The sequence below is a fragment of the Sarcophilus harrisii genome, chromosome 6 (genome assembly GCF_902635505.1).
Source record: "Sarcophilus harrisii chromosome 6, mSarHar1.11, whole genome shotgun sequence".
Taxonomy (NCBI): Eukaryota; Metazoa; Chordata; class Mammalia; order Dasyuromorphia; family Dasyuridae; genus Sarcophilus; species Sarcophilus harrisii.
In genome coordinates this window covers 32473861-32494036 of record NC_045431.1, presented here as the reverse complement: position 1 = coordinate 32494036, position 20176 = coordinate 32473861, and the positions used below count along the sequence as shown (strand labels likewise).

At 34.3% G+C, this 20176-nt stretch overlaps 1 long non-coding RNA gene across 3 annotated transcripts in view; it reads right to left on the bottom strand.

Annotated features, from left to right (window-relative positions):
- Nucleotides 1–18753, bottom strand: part of LOC116419819 — a 227658-nt gene extending 208905 nt beyond the window's left edge. For all 3 annotated transcript variants that reach the window (XR_004230131.1, XR_004230130.1, XR_004230129.1), the window contains exon 1: nucleotides 18598–18753. This is a non-coding gene — a long non-coding RNA (uncharacterized LOC116419819). The remainder of the gene's footprint in view (nucleotides 1–18597) is intronic.
- Nucleotides 18754–20176: the final 1423 nt, after the last annotated feature.

Here is a 20176-nt window from a genome sequence, read left to right as displayed (position 1 = left end):
ATTCAGAATGATAATTGAGTATGCTATAGCAGCTTCTTCCTCCCTTCCCACCCCCCAAAAAAGGTAATTTAATTTTGGGCTGCATAAGAAAGAATTGATTGCTTCCAGAACTAAAGAAATAATGGTAGTATTGTACTAGAATCAGATCTCATCCAGAGTGATATATATATAGGTCTGGGAACCACTTTTTAGAAAGAATATTGATAAACTGGAGGGGGTTCAGAGGAGGTAAAAGTCCTCACCTGTAACCTTTTGAAAGAACTGAAGACTTTTAGCCTGAAGAAGAAACGGCTTTATAGGAAAGGGGGAGGAAATTAAAGTTGTCCTCAGGGATTTGAAAGGCTGTCATGCAGAAGATGAATTAGATTTGTTCTCTTTGAGCCCAGAAGACAGAAGTTGGAATATTATGTGGAAGTCTCAAAGAAACAAGTTCAAGATTGATTCAAAGGAAAATATCTGAGCAATTAGAACCACCATGTAGCAATAGACTGCCTTGCAAGATAAAGGATCCCCTTTGGAAATTTTCAAGCAAAAGCTGATGGAACACTTGTGCGTCATAGAGGGGCTACTTTTGTCAGGGATTATTCAAATTCGATAGTCACTGAGGTCCCTTTCAATTCTGCTGTTTTATGGCCTGCCATCTACAACTGGTTAGGTACAGAGAACAAATGATAAGCCTCATCTCAAACACACTCAACAGAAAGGGGAAGAGAAAAAAAAATTGAATCATACAATTCAGTCTTTTCTCTTTTTTCTTCTGAAAACATAAAAATTCTTTATTAAAAAGTTTAATTTCCAACTGCTAAATAATATGAATAAAATAAGAACAAAGAATAAAATATCTAGCCAATGGAATAGGCAGTTAGGTAGTACTGTGGATAAAATGCTGAGGCTGGAGGCAGGCTGAGTTAAAATTTGAGTTAAAAATCCTAGTTCAGACATTTACCATCTCTAGCATCCTGAGTAAATCACTAAACCTCTGTCACTTTTCTCCTTTATAAGGAGAGAATTAATAATAGCTGCTTCCCCACAGGGTTATTGTGGAGATCAGATGATAACATTATAGATGGAATACCTTGGTAAATCTTAAACTACTATATAAATACTTGCTGTTTTTCATGAGAGTCTATTTTCACACATAATTTCAACTCCTATTCATCAATACATATTTAATATAGACTTTCCTTTTTTATTTTAATAAGGAAACATTAGCTTTCCCCTAAGCTTCAAGCATCAAAATGCCTCAACCCAGCTTATGTCCATGGCTCATTGCTTCTGACTGTTTCCATCACTCTGGCACTTAAAGGTAGCTCTGGCACAAAACCTATTATTTGTTTATATTTATAGTCAAAGGAAGCAGAAGTTTACTTCCTTAGCTTCTCTGCTCAGTCTTACTATATCTACCTTATACCTCAAGGGAGAAAATTGACTATATTCTCCATTTTTTCTTTCTTTACCTTTTAAGCTCAAAAGAAAAAAAATCACGAGGAGGCTATATCATATGTACCCATACATATTCAATCTCCAGGACTGTCCTTTTTCTTGTTGTTCCAATCTGGAGAGAGTTCCCCTAGCAACCATGCTTCTATATTATTCTTTTTTACTTTCCTTTGAAGCTCATCATGCATATAAAAATGACTTTGCACCAAATACTAAAGATAACCCTTTAATTTACTTAAGCAAATCCCAGGTCCTTCAAAGTCTCTGAAAGGGCTCTGCCTTTTCCTCCTTCTGAACTTTTTAAAACACAGAAAATACGATGACTTTAAAATGTAAGTGAATGGTGATTCACCCACATAACTATAATAGAAAATTTCAGTTAGTAAATTATGACTTAGTATTAAATATTAAGACTACATAGAATTCTTAAAGTGAGAGAAGGGAAATGAGATGCTGGGGATGACAGTTCAATTGGAGAAATAACAAAGAATGATAGAATCCTTTTGGGTCCCATAACTGAAGACCTAATTTCCTGCATGACCTTTTCACAGATATTTCATCACAGAAACAAGACATGGGTGGGACTCTACTGTGATGTTGCTCTGACAACTCTCAGGCCTGGCAACTGCTCCAAGTGGAGCATCATTTACCTTCTGGCAAGCTGAATGGCTATCAGCCCCAGGAGTCTCCTTCAAAAAGAGGCATAGTGATTAATCAGAACTTAAGGGCATTCATAACCATGTCATAGTGATAAGATTACACTTTCAGTTGGCCAGAGAAAAGATTCCTTCAACTTCAACTAAAGCATACGGGTAGCTTGCTCATATAACATTTGACCCTGATTTTTTTTGTGTAGAGATACTCAAAACCTGGATATTTTCATTCTTTTCAAAAAAAGAAAAAAAAATCTTTCCAAATAGAACTTTGAGCATAAAAAATTGGATTAGTAGCTCTTTGGAACAGAGTATATTCTGTTTTAAACTTTCTTTTTTTAATCCCTGTTTTAGTTTAATTCGGAATACAGAGGCTAGGGATGATACCTGTGTTTCTTTAGTATATGGAATTCCCAGGCAACTTCTACTAATGCAGGTTAGCACGTTTTCTTCAACTTAAAAGTCTTATCGTGAATTGTACAGAGCATTAAGAATAGAGTTATTTACCTAATGCCTATATGAGTCATAGAAAGAATCTGAATCTAGGTTTCTGTGACTTTGGGGATAGATTTCTACCCATTATATGCCCCCCTACCTTAGGGGTCATAGAGTAGTCAATAAATATCTATTGATTCAAATCTTCCATCTATACTCTTATTTCTATTTGACCTTTTTCAAATGACACAGCAAAAGAGAAACTTAAAGGACTGCTTCAAATGGAATATAACAATGAATTCAAACTCCATAAAAAGAGCCCCCCAAAATATTGGCTCTCCATTCTGACTAGTGTTGAAATATGGTACTTTTCTGAACCTGAGACCATACTGTGACACTCTGCCTGCAAAGAGCAAGAGCAATAATAAACCAACATAGAATTCAAATGATCCAATGGCCAAAATTACATTAAAATCCTTAAAAACCAGCCTTCCAGTAATAGGTGTTCTTGTTGTTACAATTCATCTTGTCAAATCTTCTGATGGTCAAAGTTTAGCTACTAACAATAGCAACCTGATCAAAATTAAGTGATATGAAAGAGAAAAAATCCCTCATTTCTTCCTGAAAGCTGAAAAAACTGAGAAAGTCTGAGAACAGAGATTTGGAACTGAGAGACTTTAGAAGCCAAAGAATCCAACCCTCCCATTTTGCAGATGAAGAAAATGAAAGCCCTGGAAGCTAAGTAAAATATCCAAAGTCATACAATTAATAAATAAATGAGACAGCATTTGAAACCAGTTCTTCCCTACTCCAGGGCCTATCCACTAGGCCATCCTTCCTTTATGTAAGTGTATATATCTAGTAAATCTATAGTCATTCATTTTCTACTATGTGTAGAAACTCAAAAAGTGGTTATGGGAGGATATTCTGTCAAGATGAAAATCTAGCAAAGGTCTGGCAAATCCAAAACTTACAGTTTAGCAGTCCTGAGAGATTTTAACTTTTAAATTTTGACCTGTTTTTATTCATTTTTAAAAGTAAAAGATTATCCCTACTTGGCTGTAGGTAATGGTTTTTTTTTGGTGGCAAACAAGTAGCAAATAAATTTTTAAAGTTAAATATGAAATCAAATTAAGATGCCTTGAATTCTTTCATTCCTTTTTTTCCTATTCTTTCCCTGTTTTAATTCCATTGAGTTTCAGCGATATGTTTTAATACATGATATTCAATCAAGATTAGAATTTAGCAAATAAAGCAGTGGGTGGTCAGGGAAGTACCAAAAATAAAAATTCAATAAAAATAATGATCAAAGTCCCCATAACTGTAAGACTCAACAAAGAACATCTAGTAAGTAGCCTATGGCTTTCTGGAGACTTTGACTGCCTGTCTCTGCTCATGCACATAAATTAGGAATAAAGTACTTCCCAGGAAATTGTACATTCATAGCCAGAACAGATTAACAGTGAAAATCAAATGCTTGTTTGCATTTTTAAAGTATTTCCATTTCAGTCATTTTTAACCCTGCTCTTTTATCCATCCATTCCTTCACTCAAAGGCCAGATAAAGTCCAAAAAATTGAATTAACATATAAATGATTTTATAACTATTTAGTAGAACTAAGCTGACCCAAAGGTCCTTTCATCATCAGTAAAAGCTAATGAAATAAAGACCATTATAAGTTTAGGAAAAAGTGCTGCTCAACTTTCATTGATTCATTAAACAAGTTTTTATTAAACCCTATATTATATATAACACTGTTCTAGGCAATCTGAGTGGATATAAAGAAGATACTTCTTTAAAGATACTTTAAAAGAGCTATTCAATCTCTGGGTTGGAAGGTACCTCAGAAACCATATAAACCTAATTGAGAATATGCCATTCAAAATCCCCAACAACTAGTACCTTGAGCCATATACTCAAATAGCTTATAGTTTAGTTGAAGAATTACTATCTCTACATATGAAAAGTTTAATTTATTGATTTAAGATAGCAATGAAAGGTATCATTAAAGTCAAGGATTCTTAACCTGGGATGCCAAATTTGTTTTATTGTAAATATTCTACGTATTTACTACTATATAGAATATATATACTACTATATCGTATATATATATACTATATAGAAAATATACTACGTATATTTTCAGTACAATTGGTTTCCTTTGTAATTCTACATATTTTGTTTTATGCATTTTAAAACATTATTCTGTGTCTCCTTTGCTGTATGTACATCCAGATCATATACTCTAGCCTTAAATGTTCCTCAGAGGGAAGTTCCTCTTCCCTTCCTTCTCTGTTACTTCACTTGGTGATCTTATCAGTTCCTGTGGATTTAATTATCATCTCCAGGCTGATAATTCTGAAATCTATCTATTTGGCCCCAATTCCTCTCCTGATTTCCAATCTCATGTCTCCAAGTACTTTTCAGAAAACTCAAGCTGGATGGCCAATATATATCTTAAGTTCAACAAGTCCAAAATGAAACTTATCTTTCCCCCTAAAAATTTCCTGTCTCCTACTTTTCCTCCTATTAAGAGATCCTATAATCCTCCCATTCTCTTGGGCTCATAACCTAGCTGCCATCCTCAATTTATTGTCTCCTATCATTTATATCTGATCTGTTTCCAAGGCTTTTTGATTTCACCTTTGAAACATCTCTCAAATGCACCCCCCTTTGTCCTTTGACATTGCCATCCCCATGATATAGATCTTCATCACTTCACATCTATATGATTTCAGTAATCTGCTAGTGGGTCGGCTAGTCTCAAGTCTCCAAGTATTCCAAGCCATCTTCCATTCAGTTGCCAAAGTGATTTTTCTAAAATATGTCTGATTAAATCACAATTCTCTGCTCATTAAACTCCAGTGGCTCCCTATTATGAAAAAATGAAAAAAAAACAATGAATTAAATGAGTCCTTTTAATGAAACAATGAAATGAATGAACAATGAAAAAATGTCCTTTTTGCTGATCAAAACCCTTTCTAGCTCTCTGCCTTCTACTACATTACTCCCCTGCACACTAGCTTCCTTGAACAAAACAATCCATTTTTCAGCTCAGGGCATTTTCTATATCTCCCACATCAGAAAAATCCCTTGTCTTTGTCTATTGGGTTCTCTGGCTTCCTTCAAGTCCCATCTGTATGGGAGTAAAGGGAGAACTAACATCTCTGGTGGGAGGACTTGCCAAGTCATTTTCATCTACCTTTGATGTCCAACCAGTTACCCCACTCTCTCTTATAGCTCAATAAAGCTGGGCAGATGGGCTAAACCAGGTTGTGAGTAATTGACAGGACTCAAACCCTTTGGTGAATTAGGGATTATTATGTGAAAACTACTCTAATAGAATGGGTGGGTAAAAATAGACATTGTGGAACCCTTCCACCTTGGACAGATATCAGATTTCAAGGTCATCTACTGTAACTGGGACCATCACCAATCACCTTGACTTTTGTCTTGCCATTGGACTTTGGGGACTTTGGAAGAGAGAGTGAAGGTGACAACACTGTACAACTCTGCCTCACTTAAATATAATTCACGCCCAAGTCTTCTTCAAAAATGAAAGGCAAACAAGTCCCATCTAAAATCCCATGCCCAACCCCTCTTAATTTGAGTGTCTTCCCTCAGTTGATTATTTTCTATTTACCTTTTTGTATATATTTTGTTTTAATATATTTTCTTATTTGTTGTCTTCCCCCTTTAGACTGTCAACTCCTTGAGGGCAGGAACTGTATTTTTCCTCCTCAGACTTTAGCATAGTACTTGTCATATACAGATGCTTAATAAATGTTAATAGATTGATTGAGAAGGAGTCCATAGTTCAGCAAAGATAGACAAAGGAGTTTAAAGCACAAAATGCAATGAATTGGAAAGTAGATAATTCAGATAATGCCCATTATGTGTTCAAAAGGGGAAGAGATTAATAATGTCTAGAGCAAGAGAAAGAAAGGTTCAGGAAAGAAACTGAGACTTGAAGATTAAGAAAAAGGAGAGAAGGCAGGTAGAATAGGATCAACAAAGACATGAAAGCAGGAATACCCATGAAAAACATTTGGGGCCAGGGTGGAGTGGGGAAGGAATGAGTAAAACAGACTAGTTGTTTCAGAGAATACAAATAAATGAACAATGATGGGTAACCTTAGAGAGATGATGTTGAAGGCCAGGCTAAGCAATTGAATTTTATCTTCTAATAATAAGAGCTGATTTTTATATTGAACTTTAACATTTGAAAATACATATATTACTATATCATTTGATCTTCACAACACCTCAAGAAGGTTGTTGTTTTTGTCCCCATTTTGTAGATTTTAAAATTGCATCTGAGAGGAGTTAAATGACTCACCTAATGTCTTAGTTGAGATTTAACTCTAATCATCCTAATTTCAATTTTAGTGGCCTCTTTGACATACTTTCCTATCTTTTTAGACAAAGGCCAATTTAAAGATTTTTGAGCAGGCACTTTTATGTAGATTTTTCTTCATTTCTTTGAAAGTGATTTATGCTAATTTCATTTAGAAAGGTATGACTTTTCTACTATAATTAATTCATTTAATCTGCTCTGCTCATTAGTTCTTTTATTTTAATCTGAAATCATCAAATAAAAGAATGAACCATCATACCAAAGATCAGACATAACTGGACTCTAATACAGATTCCAATTCTCTCTTTATCACTAGTTCAAAACCAAGTGGAGTAATTATCAATAGTCTGCCTGTTTACTCTTTAATCACTTTTCATTTATCCTTTAGAGCATAAATTATATACTTAAAACATAAGAGCATACATAAGTATTCATAGCCATTCATCAATAAATGTTGGAGTCATTGTACAGTGGTGGTTCAGGCATTGAACTTAGAGTCAAAAGTTTGATCTCATTTCCATTTCTTTTTCGTTGTACATCTAGTTCTATGGGGAGACTCAATTGTCACATCCATAAAATAAAACATATGAGATAAGAGATAGAAAGTCCTTAACCAACTATGTGAGTATTATCTATTATTGTTTTCATAATTATCATAAGAGAGATTATATTGGTATCGCCTACCCATTATAGGTGCTGTAAAGAAAGAAAATGTAAAACCCCAGAAGCTCTAAATAAATGTAAGTTATTTGAAACTCATGGAATTTATGCCGCTTATAGACAAAACAATATCTTCATTGTACATAAACAAAAAGTTAGCTATCTCTGTGCCCTATCTCTCTGCCCAAAAAGTGGCTCAAAAAGTACTTTTAAAATCATATTAATGCTTAACCCTCAGAAGTAATCATGCTTCACCTGGATCATGTCAAACACACAAATGCATTGCTCAAATGTCCCCGCAAGCTATATGAAAGAGAAACATGGCTTCATTTACAATCCTCTATGTGTTCTTGGTATATGAAAGTGTTCATGGTTGTTGATATTTCTCAAGTTTATGGATTTTTAATAGATTTTTTAAAAGAAAAATGTATGAAAAATCATTAGTACCATCCTATTTTGTCACTAGCAAAAAAAAAAAAAATTCAAATTGCTTAGACTAGCATTTCAAGTTGTGTAAAATCTGCCAGCTACCTAACTTTCTAAACTCATGTTTCTCTCTTTCATGCACTCTGCATTCTAGCAAAACATCAATTCTTGTTGTAGCTACTTTTTCTAGCTACCTGTGTAAAATCAATTACTTAACCAATGGTAAAACATTAAGAGATGTAGAGGAAAAATGATCTTTCTAGCAGGGAGAAGCTAGAATGTTCCAGATCATCAACATCAATGACCCATAAAAAGAAAATTAGAAAAAAGGTTTAGGCTAGAGTTAATTAAAAACTGGGCAAGAAATGTGTCACCCTCAATGAGACACTTCTGAAACATCAGAATAAAATCAACCATTTTTCTGGTGAAAGAATTAAAAGTTTTTACAACTAAGATTTGACTCAGAAAACAATTAAGAGCAGTGGTCTCTCAGAGAGTCCCAGAGGGGGCTGTTGGCTGCTCACTAAGACATGGAAGATGACAACTATTAAAGTCAGTGACGGTAACCAAATGTTTTAGGCAAAAACTTCTTAATACAATCATATATGAAAAAAGGTTTATTTTTTCCTAAATGGTTATGTATGGATAGAATATTGTAACAGTCTCTCAAACCTCACTGCTTTATGAACTTACAATTCCTTCCCTAATACTATTTTTGCAGTTAAATAGATATTCCCTCAGGGTGGAGAACACTTCTAAAATACTCAAGACAAGTCAATAAGCATTTATTAAGCATTTACTTCAGGTACCATGCTAAGAGCTAGGCAAACAAATACAAGCAAAATAGACAGAAACTGTCCTCAAAAGAGCTTACCTTCTAATGGGGAAAAACTATAAAAAATGGAGCTCAAAAGGGGGAATAAGAGGGGAAGGGATCCATGTGGTACCATAGTGGTGAAGTCCAGAGGACTGCTAGTCTAGGATCAAACTCAAAATAAAGATTCCTGTAAGAACTGACTATGGGAAAATGGAGCCACAGGAGTAGGAGGAGAACTAAATTGTTGGGAACAAATTTAGGAGAGATACTACTGTCTTGACACAGCATATTAGTATAGTATAGTATAATTTAGTTTAGTATGGTATAGTATAGTATAGTATTGTTTAGAATACTATAGTATACCATACTTATAGTATAGTACAATTTAGTATAATATAGTATACTATAGTACAGTATAGTTTAGTATAATATAGTATAGTATAGAATACTTATAGTTTAATATAATATGGTATACTGTAGTATGCTACAATATAGAATACCATAATATAGTATAGTTTAGTATACTGTAAAATACTGTAGTATATCACACTATAGTATACCATAGTATAGTATAGTTTAATATCATATAGTTTAGTGGCAAGAAAAGTCATTGCATATCTAGGACAACAGCCTAGGTAAAAAGTACTAAGTTTCTGATCTCCTGTGTTGGTTTTGTTGATGGAGAGGTGATGAAATTGAACAAATATATAATAATAATAACAGCAACATTTGGCAATGGAATAAATATAGGCAATGAGGAAGTGTGAAAAGCTGAGGATAATGTCAAAAGTCCCAGACCTTGGTTACTAGAAGGATAGTGTTGCCCTTGGCAATATTATAAAATTTCAAAAGAGGAATGAGTTTGGGGAAACTATAGTAAGCTCTGTTCTTCAAGATCTAAGCTAAATGCTTTCTCTTCTATGAAGCTTTTCTTGAATCTTCAGAATCCAGTACTAAATGTTATTATTAGCAATGGCATAAAAGTGGCATGTTGAATAGAGTGCCAGATCTGGAGTTAGGGAGACTCAACTTCCTGGGTTCAAATCTGGCTTCAGATGCTTACTAAACTTACTAGGCAAGTCACTTAACCCTGATTATTTCAGTTTTCTTTAACTATAAAATGGGAATCATAATAGCATTCACCTGTCAGGGAGTGTTGTAAGGGTCGAATGAGATGTTTGTGAAATATTTAGCATAGTACCTGGCACATAGTAGATGCTTATTTCCTTTTCTATATTATCTGCAACTGGTATGCATCTCATTTAAGAGTTTATCATAAGCTATGCTGTATAATTGTTCTTACCTATGTTATAACCTCTCCTACCAGATGATAGACTCATTGTTGCAAATATCACTCCTAGCCCAGGATGACACATTGAATGCTTAAATAAATGTTTGTAGAATGAACAAATAAATTAATGAGAACTTAGTATACTTGGAATCTTAATAGTCTATTAGAAGAGACATGGTACTTTTTCTGTTACCAAACAGTGTGATTATAATTATAAAAATGATTTATAAAGTTTTCTCTCCCTCCCTCTGAAGATGATTTGGGAAGTGGTCCTAAGTGATTTGAACAACCTCATCCAGATAGCAAGAGGATGCCCCAAGAACAGAGAGCCAACTGGAGAAAGTGAGGTAGATCTCCTTTTCCACATGAACCCTGTAGGAAGAGCTACCATAAGTGGATGAGACACATTCTGGATATTAGAAGGAAAGAATTCAATGTATTTCAACACTGAATGTACAAGAAATTTGGAAAAGGAACCTAAGTTTAAAAAAACCATGGATAGTGGTTCTTCCAGGCCCTGGGGCAACCTCTTACATGTTAAAACAGCATCCTACGCAAGATAAAACACAAAAACAAAAATGGTGACAATCTGGACAAAAGATGCAATTTTTTAAAGCTCTCTGTATACTCAGCTGACTCAGAGATTCTAAGAATTTTACTACTTACTAACAGGATGATTCCCTTGGAAAGCAATTGTACATCATCTGTTGGTGGCTGGGGGCAACATTACGAAAAATAACTGTGGAGGACAAAAAGAAGGGGATCTACAAGAAATGGCAGTCACCTGCTGGGACTTGAGGAGAATACTTGATGCAGAGGATTACAACGGGGAGAGGTACCCAGGGACGCTTGCTGACACCAGCTAGAGGCAAAAACTGTGCAATTAAAGGAAAGGGTTGCCTAAGGGAACACACAGATACAAAGGAGCAGACCTTACCTGCCTCTTGCTGGAGTTGTAATCAAGGCATCACTGCAAATCAAATCACCAAAATGATAGAGACAGCTGGCAGAGGGCTGCTCCCTGTTTACTGTCACCCTCTGATGAGGGCTCTGAGTTCTGTTTTCTTTAACTTGGAAATAAAGTTGTTCGTGTTATGAGCCATAAGTATGGGTATGTACTTAGAAGAGGATAGTGGCTGAGAGATAGAGAAAGAGACAGAGAAAGAAAGAAAGATACAGCAAGACAGAGACAAAGAGAGGGAGAGAGAAAAAGAAAGAGAAACGGAGAAAGACAGAAGCAGATGGACAGATAGAGACAGAGACACAGAGACAAAAATAGAGACAGGGAAAGAGGAGAGAAATAGATTAGAATTTTCAAGATCTTTTGTATAGGGAAAATGAATTGGAGAAATAAAAATCTTCTTGAAGGGAGTACAGCTTCTAGGAGAAATATAGCAGTAATCCTGAGGTCCCCTGACCTTAAGAGTGCTGTTGTTCTAACAATCTGTCAATGATCCTAAGGTCTCCTGGTTTTAGGAAAACTATAGTATATAGTCCTAGAAATTTTGTTGACCACATAATCTGTTGGTCAATGTAAAAAGGGTTTCTGAGACAAATGGTGAGGTACATACCAAACCACTCCTCAGTCCTACCTCTGCCCTATAAAATTAATATACAGTGACGTGAAGAACTAGATTTCTCTATCTTTTCCTATAAATTTGTCTTCTCGCTCCTGTTTTTTTGCTAAATGCTTTTGGAACTTAGCCCATCTCAATTGCCATTACAATTACAATAAACTTTGGCCCTTGATTTTGAGATAGGTTCATGCCTGCAAATTCTTTTGAGACACCTCAAGACACTGGTCTGGGACCCCAGACTTCTGGGATCCCTTTTTGAACCCCAACATTTTCAAATCACTTGATCCTTTGTGCTGGGAGAGATCATCTCAGAACGGGTTTATAGATAAGAAAACTGAGTATCCAATTGTCCATCATATGGGCCTTCTACTTTTCAGCTTTACTTAGAATGATAGGCAGTCAACCAACCAAACCATTTCTCTGGAGGAGAGAGAATTACCCTCTCTTTTTCCATGAAGTATAGTAATCATAACAGAAAAGAAAAGGAATAGGACACTAAAGATAATCTCTGAAACAAGCTGAAGTTCCCTGTATTTCAAGGAATCTCTCATAGCTTAAGTGTTCATTTTGATGAAAAAGAGAAAAGAATCCAAGATGTTTTGACCACCTGGCTGGACTAGAAAGAACAGTTAAATTTAGGACTAATTTTTAAGACAATTATTTAGAATAATGTTTTCTGAGACTGAATACTTTGTTCTAAGAAGCTTTCTCAGTAACCAGACATAAAGAATTTATACAAATGTGATTGCCAAAAAATACCTGAAATCCAGTATCTCCTAAATTTTATCCACCAATTTATTTCATAAATGAAACTACTAACAAAACAATTTTCCCTTCAAATAAACCCAAAATCAGATTTATAGAGCAATATCTACTGAAGGATAAATAGATTTTTCATAATGTTTCATTCACATTCGTGTTATCCTTTTATTTTAAGTAATAGAAAACTTTGATGCTCAGTCACTTTTTAATCTTATTTTATCTCCACAATCTATAAAATTTTCAGCTGTTTGTATCATCAACTATAATGATTAAACAAAGCAGAAAACTATGCAAAATATTTCCATAAAATTTAGATCTCTAGTAAATGAGAAACAGAAAAAAATACACTCATCTATGCAAAGAAAAGATTGAAAATGAACCCGGGGCAAAATAATTTATATTTCAAAACTTTTAATGGAAACATAAGATGAGAAGACATTTATAATGAAAAAGAATAACTGCAAAATGTACCCAGACAAATAATGGTGTTTGTTTCTTAAGCTGGTTTTAAAATAGGCTTCTGAATGAAAGAATAATTATATTAAACTCTATCTCTAAGTCATAAAAAATTCACTCTGGAAGATTTGATCATCATTTTGTTCCTCAAAGACCTAAAACGAGTTTAGGGTAGATACCTTAAAAGAGAGACTTTTGAATGTAAAATATCACCTTACCTCAGATTGCCATAACGATCAGTAAAGTTTAAAGAGACCTGGAAAGAAAAGTTAACCACCAACTACCAACAATGGATTAAATACCACATAGAACATTTTAGCAGCCGGGTCCCTTGAGTACTTGACAAGGTGATACATAAAGCAATTAAAACAACAAGCAAATAAAGTTTATGCTCAGCACTTGTGCTCACAGAGAGATTGCTTCCCAATGGAGCCTTTTTTCTTATTAAATGAAATAGCCAGTTAGGCTTGGTTAAATGTTTCATTGCAAAATAAAGCACCACAAGGTGGTTTGTCTATCAGATGGGTCCACTTCTACATTCAGGCATAATTAACTAAGAACCATCAGGATAAACTAAGAAATTTATCTTGAACATAGAATGATTTTAACTATTCTATTTCATATGACTTAGAACTTGAAGAAACCTCAGAAATCCCTTCATTCAGGGATGGGAGCTGAACCTGGAACTTCATTACTAAAAAGGAACTCCCTCTACCAGGGCAGATGGGCACCTTCTCTGCAGCTTAGTGTTAGATAGTTGTTTAGAATCATATATCGTTTAATGACTTGCCCAGGATCGCATACCCAGTATTTTGCTAAGACAAAAGTGGAATGTAGGTCTACCTGGTTCCAAAGATGACTCTTTATCCACTACACTATACTGATTCTTTTACAGAAGATAACAACAATCGCCTTTTTATAACAACTTGAGGTTTGGATAGATAAATAGATAGGTAAATGATAAAGAAAGAAAAAGGAAAAGAAAGGAAAGGAAAAGGAAAGGAAAGGAAAGGAAAGGGAAGGGAAGGAAAGGGAAAAGGAAAGGGAAAGGGAAAAAGGAAGGAGAAAAGGAAAGGGAAAGGGAAAGGGAAGGGAAGGGAGGAAGATAGATATACTTGTGTACATAAATGAGTGTATCAATATAAATGTGTCTGGGTATGTGTAATTTCATAGCAAGCCTATAATGTAAGGAAAATATTACTATTTTCTCCATCTTATAGATGAGGAAATTAAGACAGAGCAGTTAAATGATGACTTTCCAGATTAGGAAAGAATTCAGATTTCTCTCTCTGACTCTGAGTCCTGTGATCTATCTATTATGAAACCCAGCTTCCCTAGATAACATCTAAAAACATCCAAACCAAAAGGTCATTTAACCAAAAAGGTTAAAGATTTTTTTCCATGATTATATAGGCATTAACACATCAGAGTTGACATTTGAACTCAGTTCTTTAGACTCCAAATTCAGTACACTTTCCATTTCAAAATATTTAAAAGTCATTTTCTAGGGGTTTTTTACACGTCAATAAAGCTTTATAATTTTTTTTCTTTATTTTTCACTTACTCCTTTAATCTTAAAATTTGCTGGACATATTTGATCAGATTTCTCAAGTCTATATATATTTTAATATGTATACATATGAGTTATCTGTTACACATCATTTACTATAGATTTTGAGAGCCATAAAGTGGGGACTAATTTCTTATAAAACTAAATATGAATTAAATTTCATTAAAAGTGGAATTTTTTTAGTGTCCAGCCAGAATGTCATTCAAAAATTAACTCTTCCCCAGTATATGAATATAGATTCATGATTTTCTAATGATGCTTCCTAGAGACACATCTAGATGATAGGTGCTTTAAAGTTTATTTCTAGGTCTTGATGCTTAGTGTTTTCTCCAGATGGTACCTATATATACTTGATTCTTTAATATCCACAGATTTTTCTTATGATCTTCATCTATCCTGTGCACAGTCTATGCTTTTAAAATCCATGGAGATCTTGATGGTTCCATCAAGTCAGATCTCACCCAAAACCCACCACTATGTCCTTGTTTACTTACTGAGACAAAAGTTATACCGATTTTTAAGGCTAACTTTACCCTTATGACAAAGTTCAATTTCTTTACCTAAGGATCAAAAGTACAATCTCTGCCTATTTGATATAGAAATCATGTGCCTTGATGACCAGCACCATCATTCTGGAACCATATTCTCAGAGTTCCTCCCTCAAAGTTAAAGTAGGAGGGTATCTTCTCATGGGAGCACCTCATCAAGGGTTGTAATTTCCTTTTGCTTGATGCCCTTATTCTTGGAAAAGACTTACAAGTTTCAAATAACAGCTAACAAATACTTTTATAAAATTTTTCAAATATGCTGCATACATTATCTCATTTATAACTTATGGCATCTCTGTAAGGTAAGCATCTGTAAGGATATGATGATGTCCGTTCTACAGAAAAGAAAACTGAGACTTAAAAACATTAAATCACTTGGCCACACAACTTACTAGGTCTCTGAGACACGATGAAAAAATTTTGTGACTTCAGTTTACAATTATTTCTCCTATACTTCTTAAAAGCAAGTATACAATTGTTTTGACAACTACAACTATATTTAATAAAAATTTTGGCAAACATTAGTAGCAAGAAACAAAACAACCTTTTGATATTTGTGTAGAAATAAATGGAAACTCTAATTCTTCTTAATGATATGCAGCATTTTCCAGATGGCAGACACCTTCACACAGTTTTTAGTCCTCTTGGCTATGCAAAATGAATTCACAATTCACTGCCTGATGATATCCCAAGGGTTGGAAGTGATTTAAGAGGAAGACCATATTTTATTCCAACATTCATGGTATTATGGTTAAAGTCATAAGAATAAATAGTCTCCTGATTGTTGGTTCCATTAAAGTGATTTGTGTCGTTTGAACAAAAGTAAATTCAATATAATGTAGCATCAAATGGAAAGAATATTTCTTTCTTTGCAAATATGACTTGATAATAATTAAATATGAATTTATGCTATTAGAGCTATTATTGCTATTAGAGCAATAAGTTAATGACTATACTTTAATGACTATACTTGGTCTCTATAAGAATAATTAGTTATCCAGTAATCTGGAGGAGCTAGATGGTATAATGGATAGAGTGTTTGTCCTGAAGTCAGAAAGACTCATCTTTATGGGTTCAAAGTGACACTTTGCTATGTGACCCTGGAGAAGTCACATAACTCTGTTTGTCTCAGTTTTCTCATCTATAAAATGAGCTAGAGAAGAAAATGGCAAATTGGTTTTGTACATTTGACAAGAAAACCCCAAATGGGTTCACAAAGAATTAGAAATGACTGATCATCAACATTCTAGAGGATTTCCTCCCATTTCTTATTTGATATACTGAGTCCAGACATAATAAAGCCCTAAAAGAATACATTTGAATCTCTCATGACAAATAGAATCCCTTCAACAAATAACTGTTTTTGTTAAGAAAAAAAAAAGTAGCTTATTCTTAATAGAACAGAAAAACTTGGTAATATTAGAAGAAGAAAAAACTTCATTCACAAGTGAGAAATATGGATGAGATGATGGGAGAGCAATAAGATGGGAAGTGAAGATAATCATCCAGACATGGCAGAGAAAAGGCAGAAACTCAACTGAGTCCTCCCAAATTCTCCTTCAAATAACTCTGAAAATTATTTATTTATTTGAAACTTAAATGCAAAATAAGAAAAAAGAAAAGAGAAAAGAACAGGAAAAGGGAAAAAAATAGTCATGTGTCCAGTAGAAAATCTTGGAGGATTCAAAATATGTAACAATAAATTTCCATTTCAAGAATGTATAAATAATAGAAGACATTATATAACTGTCCATCTTTTCTTTGCTTCCTTGTAGGTTTTTTTGTGGTCTGCTGTACATTTTCTACTTTATCCTTTTTTTCTCTTCTTTTCCTTCCCACCTCCCCCAAGCAAGCTATAACTAAGCAAGTATATATTTATGTGTATATGTATATACATACAAATACACACATACATATAGATACAGACATACACATATACTTGTATGTATATACACATGTACACATACATATATCTAAAACAATATTAATATTGCGATATAATGAAGATTTCTATTAATTGAATCTTTTTAAAATTTGCTTTTGTCTAATATCAGTGATTACTCCCCCTACTTTTTTTCCTAATAAACTCTACTCCTGATCACTATTATTATATTTGTGTATATCTCTTAATTCCTATCCCTGCTAACTCTTACTTTACCACACTAAGTGAGGAAATTAAGACATATTAAAGTACAATTTTAGCAATATACTGATGAATAAAGGTACATTTTATTTGTTGTTCTGATCTGATAAAGAATTTTCAATTCTTTATCAAATAAATATGTATCTCAGATAATGATGGTGAGCTTCTAAAGCTAAGTAATGACTGAAGCGCTGCCTAAACAAGAAAATTTCTTGAGATACTATTGCCTTTTGTTTCTGGGCCCTTTAATAAACTGTACAGGAATTAGAGGCAAAGAGATCACCAAGTAAACTAATAATTTCAAGCAATGAGGGAAAGTATAAATGAAAGTAATTTACCTTTGATTAAAAAAAGATTAATGGATTCCATTATATTCCATGAATTGATTTTTTTTTTAGATTAATCATGTGTTTCATATCTCTTCTATTTAGTTCAACTATTATTGAAATGTTATATTGTGGGGTTTTTCAGAAGGTGTCATTCGTTATCAATTAGTCTCTATAGTACTTAAGAGAAAGGGTCACATTTTATACATCTTGACACCTTCAATAATATTTTGCATATAATAGTAACTCAATACATCAATAAATAGCTATTTTTTTTAAATTCTTACTTATCCTTAATTTTTCTTGAGTACTGTTTAATCTCACCCATTTTAAAACTACCCATCCCTTCTACTGTGTTTTCTGGAATGTTTGATCCATAGATAACAAATTGTCTTTCATCTTAAACCTTTTCCTTTTTTATTTTCTCCATTTTCTTCTTATTCAGACCTAGATCTCTCCTAATACCTTTCTCAATCCCCCTATCAAGCATTGATTTTATTTTTATTCATCCTTTTGTTTTATCAGATTTGATAAGGTAATTAGACTATTCATTGCTCCCTTTTGCCACTTGCAGGATCTCCTATCATTATCACCAAGTATCCTCTTCTCTTCTAAGGTTTATTCAGTCCTTATTTATTCCCCAATCAAGATTATGGTGGGAGTTGTTGTCCTCATGATTCCAGAACACTCTCAATTATTTCAATGTCTGGATTGCTGTTTCCCTCCTATTCAACTTCTGCAGCTTTCTAGGGGACTAAAACATATCAATACTCCCACAAATATCTTAACTTCTTCTATTTACTAATTTCCCATGATCTACTCCTCCCCTTGTCAACATCAACTTCATAATGAGATAATCATTACCTTGATCTTGTTATCATCCACAAGTTTCTCACCTCTATATTCATGAATTCTGAAATTCTTTTATCTGACCCCAAACTGATGTCATTTGATCTCTTTGTCTGCCTTGTAAATCCAATCTATTCTTTATCACCATTGCAATATCCAATTCTTCCTTCCCTCAATACTTTTCTAGACCATTACTCCTATATTTTCTAATTCTCCTCCCTTTCCCATTCCAATTCCTTAATTATCCAATTTAACTACATACTGTCCCCTTTCTCTCAAGTCCTTACCCCTGTAGTCCATCAAAGATCTTTCTCTGTTCCCAATTTTCCTTCTATCTCTTTTCAAAGTCCTTGTTGAGCTCTTCCATGGCCTGAGACCAACTCTTTTTTTCTTGGAGGCTTTGGAAGTAGGAGCTTTGACTTTGTTGTCATCTTCTGAGTGTGTGCTTTTAGCTTCCTTGTTACCATAGTAACTTTTTATGATCAGAATCTTTTTCTATTGTTTGCTCACTTTCCCAGTCTTTTCCTAGTCTTTGAAGTCTTTGTAGGACCCTTGTTTCCTGGGTGGAGGTTGCACTCTTGCTAGCTTCAGGGATTTTGTGCAGCCGTTTTCAGAGATTCTTCTTAGGGTCCTGACCATAAGCCCTATTTTCTGCCCAGGAATTATGAAAAAATATTCCCGCCCCACTGTAGCTGGTAAGATCTGGTGTGTTAAAACAAGATCCTTCCTTAATGCTAGTGAAGAGACTTCCTGTGAGTTGAGCCTCCAAAAGGTGCCACTTCCATTGCCATCATCCATGCCCACTCCAGGTTCATTGGTTTCCCAAGGCCTTCTCATCCTACTGATAAAACTGTCCTGCTGATGTTCCAAGTTGTTTTCGGTGTCTCTGGACTGAGAGGTTTAGAAATCACCATACTGCCGCTGATTCAGACGCAATTTCAAGGCCAGGACTGGAATCCCTGATCTATAGAGCACAAATTTCCTTTGGTCTCACTGGTACCACAGACCTTTCCTGCCGAACTTCTAAGTTGTCTTCAGCTGAAAAACCTTCCACTCCATCTTTTTGTGTGTTCTGATGCTCTATAATTTTATTAGAATAATTATGTAAAGGAATTTGGAGAGGTTTGGGGAAGAGTTTGATAAGTTCCTATCCTTACTCTGCCATCTTGTCTATGCCTGTGCCTTCCCCAAGATCTTTCTCTGTCAAGCCTCAGAGTTGGATAACTCTTCCCATTTCCTTTACTCCTATCCTTGTGTTCATAAATTACACTTTAGAAAATCATGAAACCATGCTACATTCTTTTTTTCGTGTATGTCCAAATTTATATTACATAATTTCTACTAAGCCTCAATGGTGCAAGGGAATCCTTTTAAACTCCATTAATGAATTCAGTATGTTAATCCCCATTGCTGTATCACAAACTTTCTCATCCTTCCTCAAGCATCCCATAAATGTTCCTCTTCCTACCTTCTCAGCTAAGAACTGTCTCATATTTCACTGAAAAAATTGAGACCATTCACTAAAAGCTCCTTTTTCTCCCCTTCTCCTCATGATATATCAGTTAGATGTTTTGCTGAAATCTCCTTCAAATATATCATGAAATGGTGACCTTTCTTCTTGCCAAAACAAAACCTACTATGTACACAAATGATGCCATTCCATCTTGCTTACACTAGCTCATTACCCCTTCATCATTTCCACTCTCACTGACCTTCTTTATCTTCCTATTTGCTGACTGCTTTCTTACTGGCAACAAACTTACCCATTTCTCCTCTTTCCTAAAAAGATAAAAAATTAATAAAATGAAAATCTTCACATGATTTTATCATCCCTAATAGCTGTCATCCTTTTTGGACCTTGACAAG